Genomic DNA, 13,550 nt, shown 5'->3' on the forward strand with positions numbered 1-13,550 from the left:
GTATTGTACAATATATACAGTAATTTCTAAAGTGGGTCAATCTTCATTAAATCTTGAGAGAGGAAAAGAGACTTGGAGAGGAGATAGGTTAGGTGATATGTTCAGCAATGAAGTATTTGGCTTGGATGAAGTGCTTTTTGAATAGCATTTTGAACTTGGAATAAGTGTTGATTTCCTTTATGTCGATGGGGGTGAGCTTGTCAAAGAGTAGGTGTCTGATAGGAGAAAGCATATGTAGTGGTACATAATTTGGTTCTAGGGTAATAAGAACTGATGTGCCTTGTGAGTAGTATCACAGGTTGTATGAGGAGTTTTTTTCATGAAGTCTAGCTGCAAGGGAAGTGTGGTTTTGTGTGTGTGTGTGTGTGTGTGTGTGTGTGTGTGTGTGTGTGTGTGTGTGTGTGTGTGTGCGTGTGTGTGTGTGTAATTGGAAGTAGTTTGTAGAGCTGGGATACTAAACGTTGGTTAGATCTTTGTTTTACAGGCAGCCGTTTGGCTTTTTCTATGGTGATACAGTGACACTAACAGAGAGGCGAGTTTGTAATGATTTGGCAAATGCTGTCAGAGATCGTCTGGAGTATTGCAATGTTTTTCTTGGAAGCAGAAGCAAAAATTGGAAACCCATATTCAAGATGAGAAAGGAGGACTCCTTTGCCAATGACTGGTTGGGATAGAAAAGGGGGAAATCTTTTTGGCCCTTTGATGGCCCCTGTTTTTTGCCTCCACTGTGACAATCTAGCCTCCATCTCCTATTGGCCTCTTAATTGATACACAGCCACTAATTTACTAGGGTGAAGGGTGAGGGAAGCAACCATCACCAGTTAGGGTTTAGGAGATTTTACTATATGCTGCTAATACCATTATTTGTCAGAAGCACGTTGCAATGCTATCTATGCAGAGCCAGTTTGGGTACATGCTTCCTCACGCCCACAGTGCTCATCTGAACTTCTGTGTACTCCCTGGCAGACTTGTACTCAAAACAGATGCCCCTTTTGTAGGGGCTGTACTTTGGGCTGTCTCCTCAGGTACTCTTGCTGTAAGATTTTACCATTTTCCACCCCCATCCCCAGTATGTATGATGTGACGTTGACCACTCCTCTTCAACCCTTTTTAGCCAGCTTCTTTAGTGCATAGGCTGCTAGTAGAAATGCAGTCATGTGTGGTATGGTCAGGGCCAGAATCTCTAAGCCACACAACTGAGTCAATGTAAGGGCACATTTTTAAAATGACCATTTGCATTAAGGTTTCTTAGTCTCATGGACTGTGTCACTGTGAGTAATAAAAATGGTACTGCAGCTGGAGGGTTAAGCCTCAGTGGTCTGGGTAAGAGTTACTGGGCAGGCTTCATTAAGTATTTGTAGAACTCATGCAGTGTCATCCAGGCATATCATCACCATCCTAAATTGTAGCAATGCATAATCCCAATCTTTGTGATATCAAAAGGTTCTAAATGCAAGGTGTTTTGAGTTTTCTGTGAAGATGGGCCACATTTACGTCACACTTGCCTGTGACTATTTCCAGAGAAAGGCAGGTATAGCAACTAATCTAAGAGATGCTTATTGGCTTGTTTAGCATATATTCCTCCTTTATAATCATTTGCATGCCCAGATGGAACAGTTCATCCCTTTGTTACTGTTTTTATCAAGTTCTTCCTGAGTTCATATAGCAATATATGTGAAGCACAATGTTTGTTATGTTAATACAGTTTGATTACTTTTATATGAATGTAGATTTGCCTGTGTCACAGGTGATAATTCAATAAAGGTGTTTGGGGGAAAAAAATCCTTTCTGAGTTCTTTTGCATACGTGCAAATGATACCTGGTCAGGTAGTGGAAGTTGGGAGGTTTGTAATGCCCTTCAGTACATGGGGTGCTCCACTGTGGTGATGTGGTTAGGAGTACAGTGGCAGGTCACATTGCCAGACAGCTAGTCAAATAGAATGCTATGCTAATACAGTCTTTTTGTAGCCCACATTGCATAGCAGATATTGGGGGGGGGGGTGAAATGATTAAAATATGTTGAGTAATAATGCCTGGAAGAATGGGCATTACAGGAAAAGAACAAACCACCTAGGGTGTTGTGAGGCCCAGCAGACAGAAGGGCTTCCCACCCCTTGGAAGCCCCATTATTATTTCCCTGTAATCCCTACAATGTTAGGTATTAGTGTTCTTAGCAGACAATCTCTGTTGTTTTTGTTGTTCTTTTTAGTGTGTGTGTGTGTGTGTGTGTGTGTGTGTGTGTGTGTGTGTGTGTGCGTGTGTGTGTGTGTTTTCTTAAATAATTATGCAGTAATATTTAGTCACGGTGCCACAGTAACCTCATTATATAAGTATAGTACTAACTAGTTATATTACCTTTTTTTTGCACTGGTATAAAATTTGTTTAGTAAGTACATGTGTATACCTGTTGCTATACTTTAAAAACTCCAGGAAGGTCATGGGCATTCAGAAGCCATGTAGATGAAACGCTGGTATGTCCTTAAGGGGTCATTTGTTTATATCCCATTGGCCTCCACTGCAGGTGGTTTAAAGGAGAACCGCACCCAAAAACTGAAAAAAACATGTTTTTCAGCAAATCTTGAACTTTTCTGCATTGTTAATGCCTCTGTATCAAAGTAAATGGTTACTGCTATTTTCTAATTTGATCTGAAGGAAGCAGCCATGGCTAGCATTAGTTTGTTTTACAGTCAATGGTTTTGCCTTCCTCATGTCATGTTGAGGAACAGAAATAAATACTTAAGATGTGGGGATCTTTTACTGTAGTTTTCTCCCTCTGTCATCAGTTGACAACATTGCTGTGGCTGCTTACTTTTCACTGACAGCATCAATGTGCATTTTTAATTACTTTGTTTCCTTTGATTTTCATTAGTGGCCATTTCTTTTACAGCATTTTAGGAAATGTTTGAATGATGGGCTTGAAAATGTAGCTGAGTTAATTGTTCTTTTCTAAGTAACAACTGTAGTTCAGTGTTCGTGTGAGAAATCTGACCCCTATGATTAATAGGTGTTACTTGGGCTGAGATAGTTTGTGTTCCATTCACAGTTTTAAATATTGGAGGCAGAATTAGTCTTTAATGTTAATTTTCTTTTCCCAGCTCCAGAAGAAACATGCACTTTTGCAGAAATTATAGTGTAGAAAAAATGCAAAATCATATACTGACACAAAGTAAGACAGGTTAGCATACTTGCTTTCTCTCTTTGTGGCCCTGAGTTTTATTACAGGAAAAGACATTTGCATCTGAAAACTAAGCCTGAAAGCCTTGCCTTTGTCCATACTCCAGGCTACATCATTTATCTGAGGCATGATGCTGGCAATCTGTAACTGATAAGGCACATTTAAATGTCAGTTTTCTTTATGGCTCTGTTGGGATAAGTGACCTAAGTTAATTACTGTGCCACTGTTAGTAGCTGTTGTGATGTAACAGATGAGACAGATGTGGGAGAGAAAGGCAAACATAATTATTAAATTGTTTTTTTTTTCTGTATGTGAAGTTTTTAGTCTTGGATTACAGGGAAGGAAAATACTTTTTGGCAAGAAAAACTTGACTTTTTGGTGGAGTTCTCCTTTAAGTTATTACACATCGAAGACTCTGCCTAGCTGGGTCTTTTTTTTTACTGAATGGTGTACCTGTGTGACCCTTTATACTTTGCTTTTTGCTATACTTTTGCATCAACTGAATTAATTCCCTTGGACCTGTATATTTAAGATAATAGGAGAATGCAGTGCAGTTCTTACAAACAGTTTTGCTCATTACTGCTCATCCACAGGAATTCTAGCTCCTGGCTGCAATGTGCCATTTCTGGCAATATCAAACAGAAGTAAAGATGACTCAGACTTATGTCCTGAGACTGAAAAAAATATTTGGTGTATTTGATGGCTGATCATTTTACTTCAGACAGCAAAAACAGCACAGACAGCATAGAAGGATTAGACCATTTTTAATAGCAACTGTGAGTCTAGGATTGTATTAACAACTGTGTAGGAAAGGAAAACACTGCCCCTTGCCTGGAGATTGAACTCATGACCTATGTATTTCATGCAGCTGTCACTGTCACTGTACCAAAAGGAAGTCTCTGGACAGTAGATTTCCTCCAGAGCAATGTCTCCTTTCAACTAGGAAACCACCAGGAAAGGTGAATTTTTGATCACAAAAGTATTCAGTGCAGTACTGGGTGTACTGATTTTAATCCCCAGACAAGCAGCACTGTTTTCCATTGTTCAGCTGTTATTACAGTACTAGGCTCATTGTCTGTACTACATTGGATGCCTTTTTTAATTAAAAATCACTAGGGCCTTTCCAGAGGAATGATATGCTTAGATTTAAAGTTACAAATGGAGCCATTGTATTTGATGATCTGTCTGATAAGGGACGTGTACAGTGATAAGATAACTTCTTGGGATCTTGAAGACATACCCTTAAAAGTTAACTGAGCCAGACAGAAGAATAACCTGACTTTGGAAGAAACATGATGATTGAAGGAGAGAGAATTGTCTACTTAAGTACCCTGGGCTCTTATGACTGTATTTATTTGAACAGGAGTACCACTTACAACGTATGAGGTGCAAACGGCTTTTTTACCAAACACTACGATACTACACTTTTTTGCATTTAGCTTGAAACAGATTTCTCAGGTCTTCTCTGCACACTGGAAAAACAGGACACTAGAAACGTTGGACTGATGCCTTTGGTGCACTTTAGTAATGGTAATGAATATATATGACTGGATGTCTGCCAATAGGAAGAGAGCCTAGCACTGATTCTTGTGGTATCCCACTAGTTACAAACTTATGTTGAGAGAGAGTACCAGCATCTCTTACAATTTAGGATTTGTTGGATTGCCAGTTTGCAATCCGGTAGGGAATATAGGATTTATATAAGTTTGTCTCCCTAGGCTATCTCAAGATGAGCAGCCACCACAGAGTAGCCACTGTCCACAGCCTCTGGTTCAGGAGATGGGATCTGCTCTTCATAAAACTGAACAGAGTGGGGTCTAGATTAATCAAGTTGCTGATATTTGTTTAGTTTAAGTTTTAGTTAGAATCGAATAGGCTCTTGACCATTGCGTTCTCACCTTTTTGTTTGCATTCTGTTGTGATTTGGGTTTGGGATTTTTTAGTGGGATGTGTACTCAATGTAGTGAGTGTCAGCAATTTGTAATTTTCATATTTCTAAATGTAATTTTATATATATTTATTTATTTTTATTTGTTTTACATTTGTTTACTGGGTTAGTCCGATTAAGCTGAGTGGCTCATTTTCAGCGGAGAGCAGGGGAGAAAAGCTCCACAGTGAAATGCAATTTTTATAAAAAAAAATAAGGAATTTTAGATAATAAAACAATCATAATTATGCAATAAATACGTATAATGTGAGTTTAATTTTACACTAGTAGTTGGGAAGGAGGCTGTGACAATAATAAACATAATACCAATACAAATGAATATAGAATGTAGAATTCTTGGGCTTTTCTAGAAAAGGTGGGTTCCGTCCCATTCAATGCTGATAGTTGCCTCTTGACGATTGATGTGGTTGATCTATATTCATCTATATCCCACCTCGTGGCAGTCGAGTGGATTCAATTGGAATTGGGCTTCCATCATGCTCCGACAGAAGAGATCTCACTGGTCAGTGAGTTATTGGATATTATTCTCACTTGCAACTTTTTCTCATTCAACAACCGGTGGTTCCATCAATTGGTTGGTGTTCCCATGGGATCACCTTGTGGAGCCGGCGTGGCGAATTTAGTAATGGCCCATTGGGAGAGGGTGTTCATTTTATGCAATTTCCTAGTCCAAGAGAAAGTGTCATTATGCACTAGGTTCTTGGATGATATTTTTATCATCCTCAATGGTTCACAAGATGATGCAAATACCTTGGTGACTTTTTTAATGGTTCTACCGAATTCTTGAAATTTACATCTAATTTTGCAACTGATAAGATAGCCTATTTGGATGTAGAAATTGAGAAAGATAGGACCATGAATCGCTTTGTGGCTAATATACATCGGAAGCCGACATTTTCAAATTCATACCTACACTTCGATAGTGAACATCCAATCCACCAAAAGAGGGCTATCGTGAAGAGCCAATTTGTTCGAGCGGCCCGCATGATTTCAGAAGATAAAAAATTTTATGACGAGTGCAGGTTTATCGCTGACATGTTTGTTTGTAGAGGGTATCCTGCAGATTTCGTCACAGATTTAAGCTTGGAAGTGCAAGGTAAGAGGGCCAATGGTCATTTTAGCCCCATTTTGGGGAACTTGAACAGCGGGTCATCAGGCTTGCCTCGTCCTGCTCGTGAGTCCGATAACTTCAACTATAATTTTATAATTACTTACAACTTGGACGCAACTGACATTGCGTCCATCATAAGGAAGAATTGGTGTTTATTAACCACTGAGTCAACAGGAGTACCTGGGCTGGCATTGTACCCTAAGGTCACTTTCAGGAGGGGCCGTAACATCAAAAATATTTTGGAGTCTAAAATATCTGGTACCTCCCCCAGATCTGGGATGTACAAGTGTAACATGTGCAGGTACTGTAGATATGTTAAAGCAAGCACAGCCTTTTCCATTAAGGACAAGAAGTTTCTTATTCAAGGAAGATTCAATTGTGCTAGCAATCGGGTGGTATATTTGGCCCAGTGTTCTGTTTGCCCTGGCTTCTATGTTGGCAAGACCGACAGGAAGCTACAAGAACGGTTATACGAACACTTATATGCCATCAAGATGGGGAAAGTAGACAATGCACTGGCTAAACACATTCTAGGCAACCCAGGTCATGAATTTTCATTTTTGGTGATTGACCAACTTTGTGATGAAGGCACAGGGGGTCCTGATTCTCTGAGACTTGAATGCAAGGAGTTGATGTGGCAACTCAAATTGGAAGCTTACCACCTACCTGGACTAAACAGCATGCTTTCTATTAGTTGCTTTCTTAAACTGAGAAGCCTAGTTAGGTGAAGCTTCTTAGACTGATTTAATCCCCTTGGGAATGACCACCTTTTTAGCTATTTTATGGGGATTGTTTCTTTCTTCATTTTTTGATTGTTAAAATGGTTTAGTGCTACTTTGTTATTATTGGTTTTATTATTTTTTAATGTCTTTATCAATGGTTACATTGTGGTCCATTATTTTAAGCGGGGGATGTGTAGTTTGATCATTCATCAGAATAGTCTTTTATGTAAGGGACGTCAGCCTCCTAGTACCGGCCGCTACACACAATATACAATCAATATATATTATATAACTTACTTTTTTTTTATTTTTTTGCTACTAGTACTGCTACTATTATCAGATGGTTATGATAACAACATAACGATGTTAAGCATACATTTCCAAGGTATACTCATAGATGTATTTTGTATATTTTATATCAACTCATGGTTTGTAGTCTTCCATCGAGTTGTGTTACCATCTGAATGGCATTTTGATTTATTTACATGGCTTTTTTAAAACAGGCGCTACACACATATACTTTTCCTGGGTTTACCACTTGTGTGTTTATAGTGTCTACCAGGTATTTAAGATTGTATACATGCTATGTTGGTGGCGTAAATTTAGAGTATTAGTTTGATTACAAATATTCAGGGCTGGTCATGTTGATCTTATACAAATGGTGATGCACAGTTTTTCTGTGGTTAAGTTTTTTTAAGTGCATTGATGTGCAATTTTCAGGTGTGTCCACAAGGGGGAGTGTTTGAGTGGAGCTATGATGCTTAAATAATGGGACAGATGTATTGTTCTTTGTTTTTAGTTTGCTTTCTGAAGAAGTTGGTGCAGAGCGCCGACGAAAAGCTTGGTTTTAAGCTTAATAAAATTCCTTTTTGATATTTTCGTTTATTGGCATTCTTTACAGACAGTTTTTGGATTATTAGGAGTCCTGAATATAACCTCTGGATTACTAGGAGCTTTTTAGAGGTGCAGCGACCTGCAACGGTGGTATTTATCAGTTTGGATTTTTTAAATGAAATAAGTTAAAGCAAGTGGGGAACAGCTACAGCCATTCTCCAGCATAAGGGAGGACCTTCCACAGACCAAGGCAATTACAGACCCATAAGTTTGACCAGCCACATATGCAAGGGCATGGAAAGACTTATCATGAAATTAATCAACTATGACATAGGGAACCTCAAAACACTGGATCCATCTCATTTTTTTTTATTTGTCAAGGGCAGCTGATGCTTACTCAACCTAGTAGATTTTTTGAAAAGGTCACCAAAGCAATGGATGAAGGCAAATGGTGCAAACAGCATAGCTTGACCTTACCAAAGCTTTTGACACAGTTCCCTACTCATTCATAACAGGAAAGCTAAATGAACTGGGAAGAAACGTCTTTGCCTCCAAAAGGATTGACAACTGTCTCACAGATAGGATGAAGATAATCAGTATATGGGAAGTCACCTCCACAAAGAGACAGTCACCAATTGAGTTCCCCAGGGATCTGTGCTGGGACCTCTCCTGTTTAGCATCTACTTTTCTGAAGTAAAAGCCATTACCAAAGGGCTCTGGCTGACTGAGTTTGCAGATGACTGCAAGCTAGTAGCAGTCATTGAATCCCCAAATGACTTAGCCATCCTGCAGGAAGGTTTGTCTGAAATAAATAACTGGTGCCAAAATCATGGACTGAAATTAAATGCCAAAAGTGCATTACTGTATTCTTTGGAAAATCATCTACCCGAAGAACTACCACACTGAGAATATGCCCTTAAGAGCTGACCCAGTTGTTTTGGATTTGGGAACTTATGTGGAGAGTGACCTAACATCTAACCAATATGTGTCTATTGTAAGAAAGTCCTTTTATATTGCACAGCTTATAAACAAACAGATTGTGTCTAGATCTATGGATTTCATTGCCCCTTTTTACTCAGCCTTCATTAGGCCAGTCATTGAATATAATGCCCCCTTTGGCATGTATCTGTCCAGATACATACAACAACTGGAATGCCCACAGAGATATCATACTAATAGGATGAAAGGCCTAAACAACATAGCTTACATGGTCTAACTCAAAGTCCTGTCACTATACTCTGTATCCTACAGATTGCTAAGTGGTGACCTGTGTCTGGCATACAATGCATCCTCTGACTCATTACTGATGGATTTATGACATATCAGCAAGTCAAATAGCATCAGAAATACTCACTTTAGGGATCTAAATACCTTCTGCAACATCAGCACAATGGTTTGGAGGGACAGGTGTGTCTCATAGAGGCTACAGCTGTTGTGGAACAGACTCCCCATCTACATAAAACAAAGTTCATCCCTGTCCATATTCAAGTGCAACTTAGATCTATAGATGGGAAACAGGAAATTTACCCCAGAACTGTCCCCTGTACTACTAATGGACAGAGGCAGCTCCAAAATGCTTTATCCCATGCATGGCTCCCCTCAAATTATCTATGGTATGATTCCACTTATTCTAATTAGGGTTAATATGTAATTATCAACCATGGGATGGGTAAGACCAATCTAAACCTATCCCATTTGGTTAATTTTGAGCACAAAAAGGGAAACTGGCTAGGCTTAAAATTGCCTGCAAGGGAAGCTAGCCTAGTAGTTAACTATGAACCTAAGAACCTACAAATGAGGAGAAATCTGGATCTGGACATTTTTGGATGGTGACACTATCTTGCTTTGTAGCCTTGGATAAAGCAGTCAAGTGAGCTGAATAAAATATATATTTTCAGTTACTACTTTGTCCAGTGCTATGAAAATAAATCTGGTGTAAGCAGTGGTCAGAAGCGGGGATATTATGCACCAACTAGCTATACCTCTAACTTATATTGCAAGAGTATTACAATGTAAACAAGTGTGGTTAAAAAACAGCCTTAAAGAGAAGTAACTGTATTTCTGTAGCATTTAAAGTGACTGTTTTCATGTCTGGGCAACTAAAGCCAAGAGTCTTGAAAATAAAGTTTCCTTGTGGTATTTTTCCCTGTCCTGAGAAATAAAGTCTGTGCACTTGTCACATTTCAAGCTAGTGAATGGACTAGAGTTACCCAGAAGTGAGATGTGTGCATCATTTGCAGTTGCCAAATACAGAACTGTGTTTGTGTTCCACCAAAATATTTGCAAAACTAAAGTAAACTACAGAGAAACATATTAAAACCCTAGTTTAAAGAGGGATGGCTACAGACCATAATTTAATGAGTTTACAGGAGCAAGCAAAACTTATTGCCAATTCATCAATAAATTCCACCACTACACCACCCTTAAAGAAGTTTACCAAGTAAGATAGTATAGTCATATTTGCTTACTTTTTAATGTTATGGTACACATGAGAACTGGAACAAAAATGCATGGGTTTAAATTACTTAAAACAGACAGGTTCCGAAGAAGCTCTAGGAGTTAGAAATGATGATAAAACAATTTTGGGTGAGTTACACTTTGCCAGGGCTTCTGGTCTGGATGGTATTACAAACAGGGATTTAAAAATACTTAAAGAGGTTTGGGTGCACCCTGTAGCACTGTTCTATCCAGCTAGATGTAGAACAGAAAATATTCAGGACATATGATTGACAGACCTCAGTGCTTTGCCAGATATGGCCTGCATCTGTCACACCTGGATTTCTGGGTACTGACTAAGGCTCTTGCCACACCTATAGTGCCTTTTTTAGGTGGTGCTCCAAAGACCAAATTACCACCGTTGTTGTTGTGTCTTTCGGCTTTTTTTTTTAAGGGTCGCCACAGTGGAACTCCGGTCCGCTAATGATTGGCAGTAGATTTTTACATGCAGAGTTGCCAGCCCTGACACACAACCTTTAATGAAGGTACGCCCATTCACGCATGTCTCCACGCAGAAGACGCTGTAGCTGAGAATCGAACCAGACAGCATCTTACTGTGAGGCGACAATGCTACCGCAGCACCACCACCGCAGTTGAACCAAATTACCACTGTAACAGCTATAAATAAATGTAATCTGAGGGTCATGCTGCTCAATGCTAGAAGTCTAAATCTCAAGATGCACTCGCTCAAAGCACTCCTCAAAATGGAGAACATCAACATTTGTGCTGTAATGGAGATCTGGTTTAAAGTGGCAGAAGGCACCCCTGCGCTACCAGGCTATAACTCATTCCACACCTTTTGACCCCAAAACATGAACTGAAGCTCCAAAGGCAGTGGTGTCTCCATATTCATAAAGGATATGCACACCTCCAGATTAGTAGCCCAGCATAACGCATCTGAGATACTTCAGGTACAACTAACATTGGGTAAGATGGCGATCCAGGTCATAGCCTGCTGTAGGTCCCCATCCATGTCCCTAGACTCTCACTCCATGTTCCTAAGCACCCTGGTATCTATCAAGGTCCAACCCAACACTCTCTTACTAGGAGACTACAACTACCCCTCCATCAACTGGGAAAACTATTCAAGCACCAATATATTGGCCCAACGCTTCCTGGAATTCATCAGTTTTAATGCCCTGGACCAGCTCATTCTGAACCCCACTAGAGGAAGCAACATTCTTGACCTGTTTATTACTAACATGGGCAACCATTGCTCTACATCAATAGTCAACCCTCCTCGGTCAGATCCAACCATAAACTAATCACCATGGAAATTCACCTCACACAGACCCCCTGCAAAGGTAACTACTTTGAAAAACTTCTCCAAAGCTGACTTTGGACTCCTAAAAACAGAGGTGGCTAACTTCACAGCACCCATGCCAATGGAAAATAGCTGCATGACTGCCAAATCATACACCAATGCACTGTATGAACATGTACATAAATGCATGGAACTAGCCATCCTCGACAAAACCAAGATGCTCTCCAAAAAAAGGAAGCCAGTCAGATGGTCCCCTGCCATTAATAAACTCTACAACAGAAGGAAGAAACTGTTGCTGAAAAAGGTGAAGTCCCAAGACTGGAAAAATTCTCTTATTAGCCTCAACAAAAAGTTAAGATATCTCATAAAATCCTCTAAAGCCAGCTATGAAGGCAGAATTGCGGCAGACAATTAAAACAATCACAAAGCCTTCTATAGCTATATCAAGAACCTCCACAGCAATACCCAGATTTGCTTTGAGTTACTGCACAATGGTACCTCCTATACTGAGCCAACAGATATTGCCAACATACTGGCCGACAGATTCAGTGCCAACTTTACCCCTCCCCATCCAAAGGACCAATCACAATACCGGAAGAATGCCAGGCACACAGTATTACTGCAGTGCAGGTTAAATCTGCATTGTCCAAGGCCAAGAATACAGCTTCCATGGGAGCAGATAATATCCCTGGCTGTGTTCTACATGAACTGCAAAGTGAACTGGCACCACATCTGTGTGCCCTGTTCAGTCACAGCCTCACCTCAGGCTTTGTCCCTACTGAATGGTGCACTGCTACAGTCATCCCTCTCCATAAAGGGGAGTGACGACAGACACTGAGAGTTATCGCCCCATTAGCCTGATGAGTCTGATATGTAAGGCTATGGAGCGCATCATCATGGACCTGATTAACAAAGATATAGGAAATCTCCAAACTGTAGACCCCACAAAGTGGCTGTGATTACTAAGCCAATCTACAAAGGCTGAGGGTGCATAAGACTGAGTAAACAAGTACATGCAAATTGTTCTGTTGTCAGACACAGAAAAGATCATGAAGAAATTAGTACTGAGAAAACTTGTTGAACTAAACACTCTTGGCATAGAGAGTATACACCAACATGAATATACAAAGTAGCGGTCTATAACAACCTGCAGCCAATTTTTTTCTGATAATGTGATTAGGGCATCAGATAAAACACAAGTCATTTTTTGACCTTTCCTCATCATTTAGGTTCATAGGTTCATAGGTTCATACTAGGCTATCTGCCCGAGGGCATTTACAAGCCTAGCCCATCGTTTTGTGGCTTACGCCACCCCTTTAGTATGGGGAACTATACCCATTATTTTGCTGTGCCTCTGTCGAGCAGTGACACTGAGGTAATCCCTGGGGTATATCTGCGATCTCCCATCCATTGGTCAAGATTTCTCTTGAACAAGGCCAGCGAGGTGCTCTGCCTCACATGTACCGGGATTTTGTTCCACAGCATAGGGAGTCTTTGGGTGATGAATCTATCCCTCCAGCATGTCCTATTAATAGCCGTGTCGAGGTTTAAGTCTCCCGCCCTTGTGGCTCTGATGGATCTAGATTTTTTGAGGTGAAGCATATTCATCAAATCTGTGAAGCATATTCATCAAATCTGTGACAAATTTGACAAATTAAATCATGCAAAATTGATTTGTAACCTTTGCAAACAAAGACTCTAAACTAATAGTTTCTTGAATTCATGATAGAAACTGAATTGTAGAGTACAAGTCCCGTTTAGGGGAATGTAAAGGTTATAATAATGGAGTGCCCAGGGGTTCAGTCTTAGAGTAGTACTTGTTCTGTCTTTATTTGCCCAACGTAAAATTCCATAACATTTTCAGTTGTAAACATGAGGATGACCTTAAACTTGGAAAAATGTATCTAATAAACAAAATATTAAAATATATTCAAAGGTCAACCCTGTATTTTTTTCACAAGTAATCATCAGACAACACTACCACAAGCAAGCAGTCAAAA

At 39.8% G+C, this 13,550-nt stretch overlaps 1 protein-coding gene across 1 annotated transcript in view; it reads left to right on the forward strand.

Annotated features, from left to right (window-relative positions):
- The window catches only part of DRC3 (dynein regulatory complex subunit 3), a 557,555-nt gene that overhangs the window by 48,935 nt on the left and 495,070 nt on the right, over positions 1 to 13,550 (forward strand). The window lies entirely within an intron of this gene.

Source organism: Protopterus annectens, chromosome 12.part0, assembly GCF_019279795.1.
Source record: "Protopterus annectens isolate FY-2018-M chromosome 12.part0, PAN1.0, whole genome shotgun sequence".
In the NCBI taxonomy this organism is placed as follows: domain Eukaryota; kingdom Metazoa; phylum Chordata; order Ceratodontiformes; family Protopteridae; genus Protopterus; species Protopterus annectens.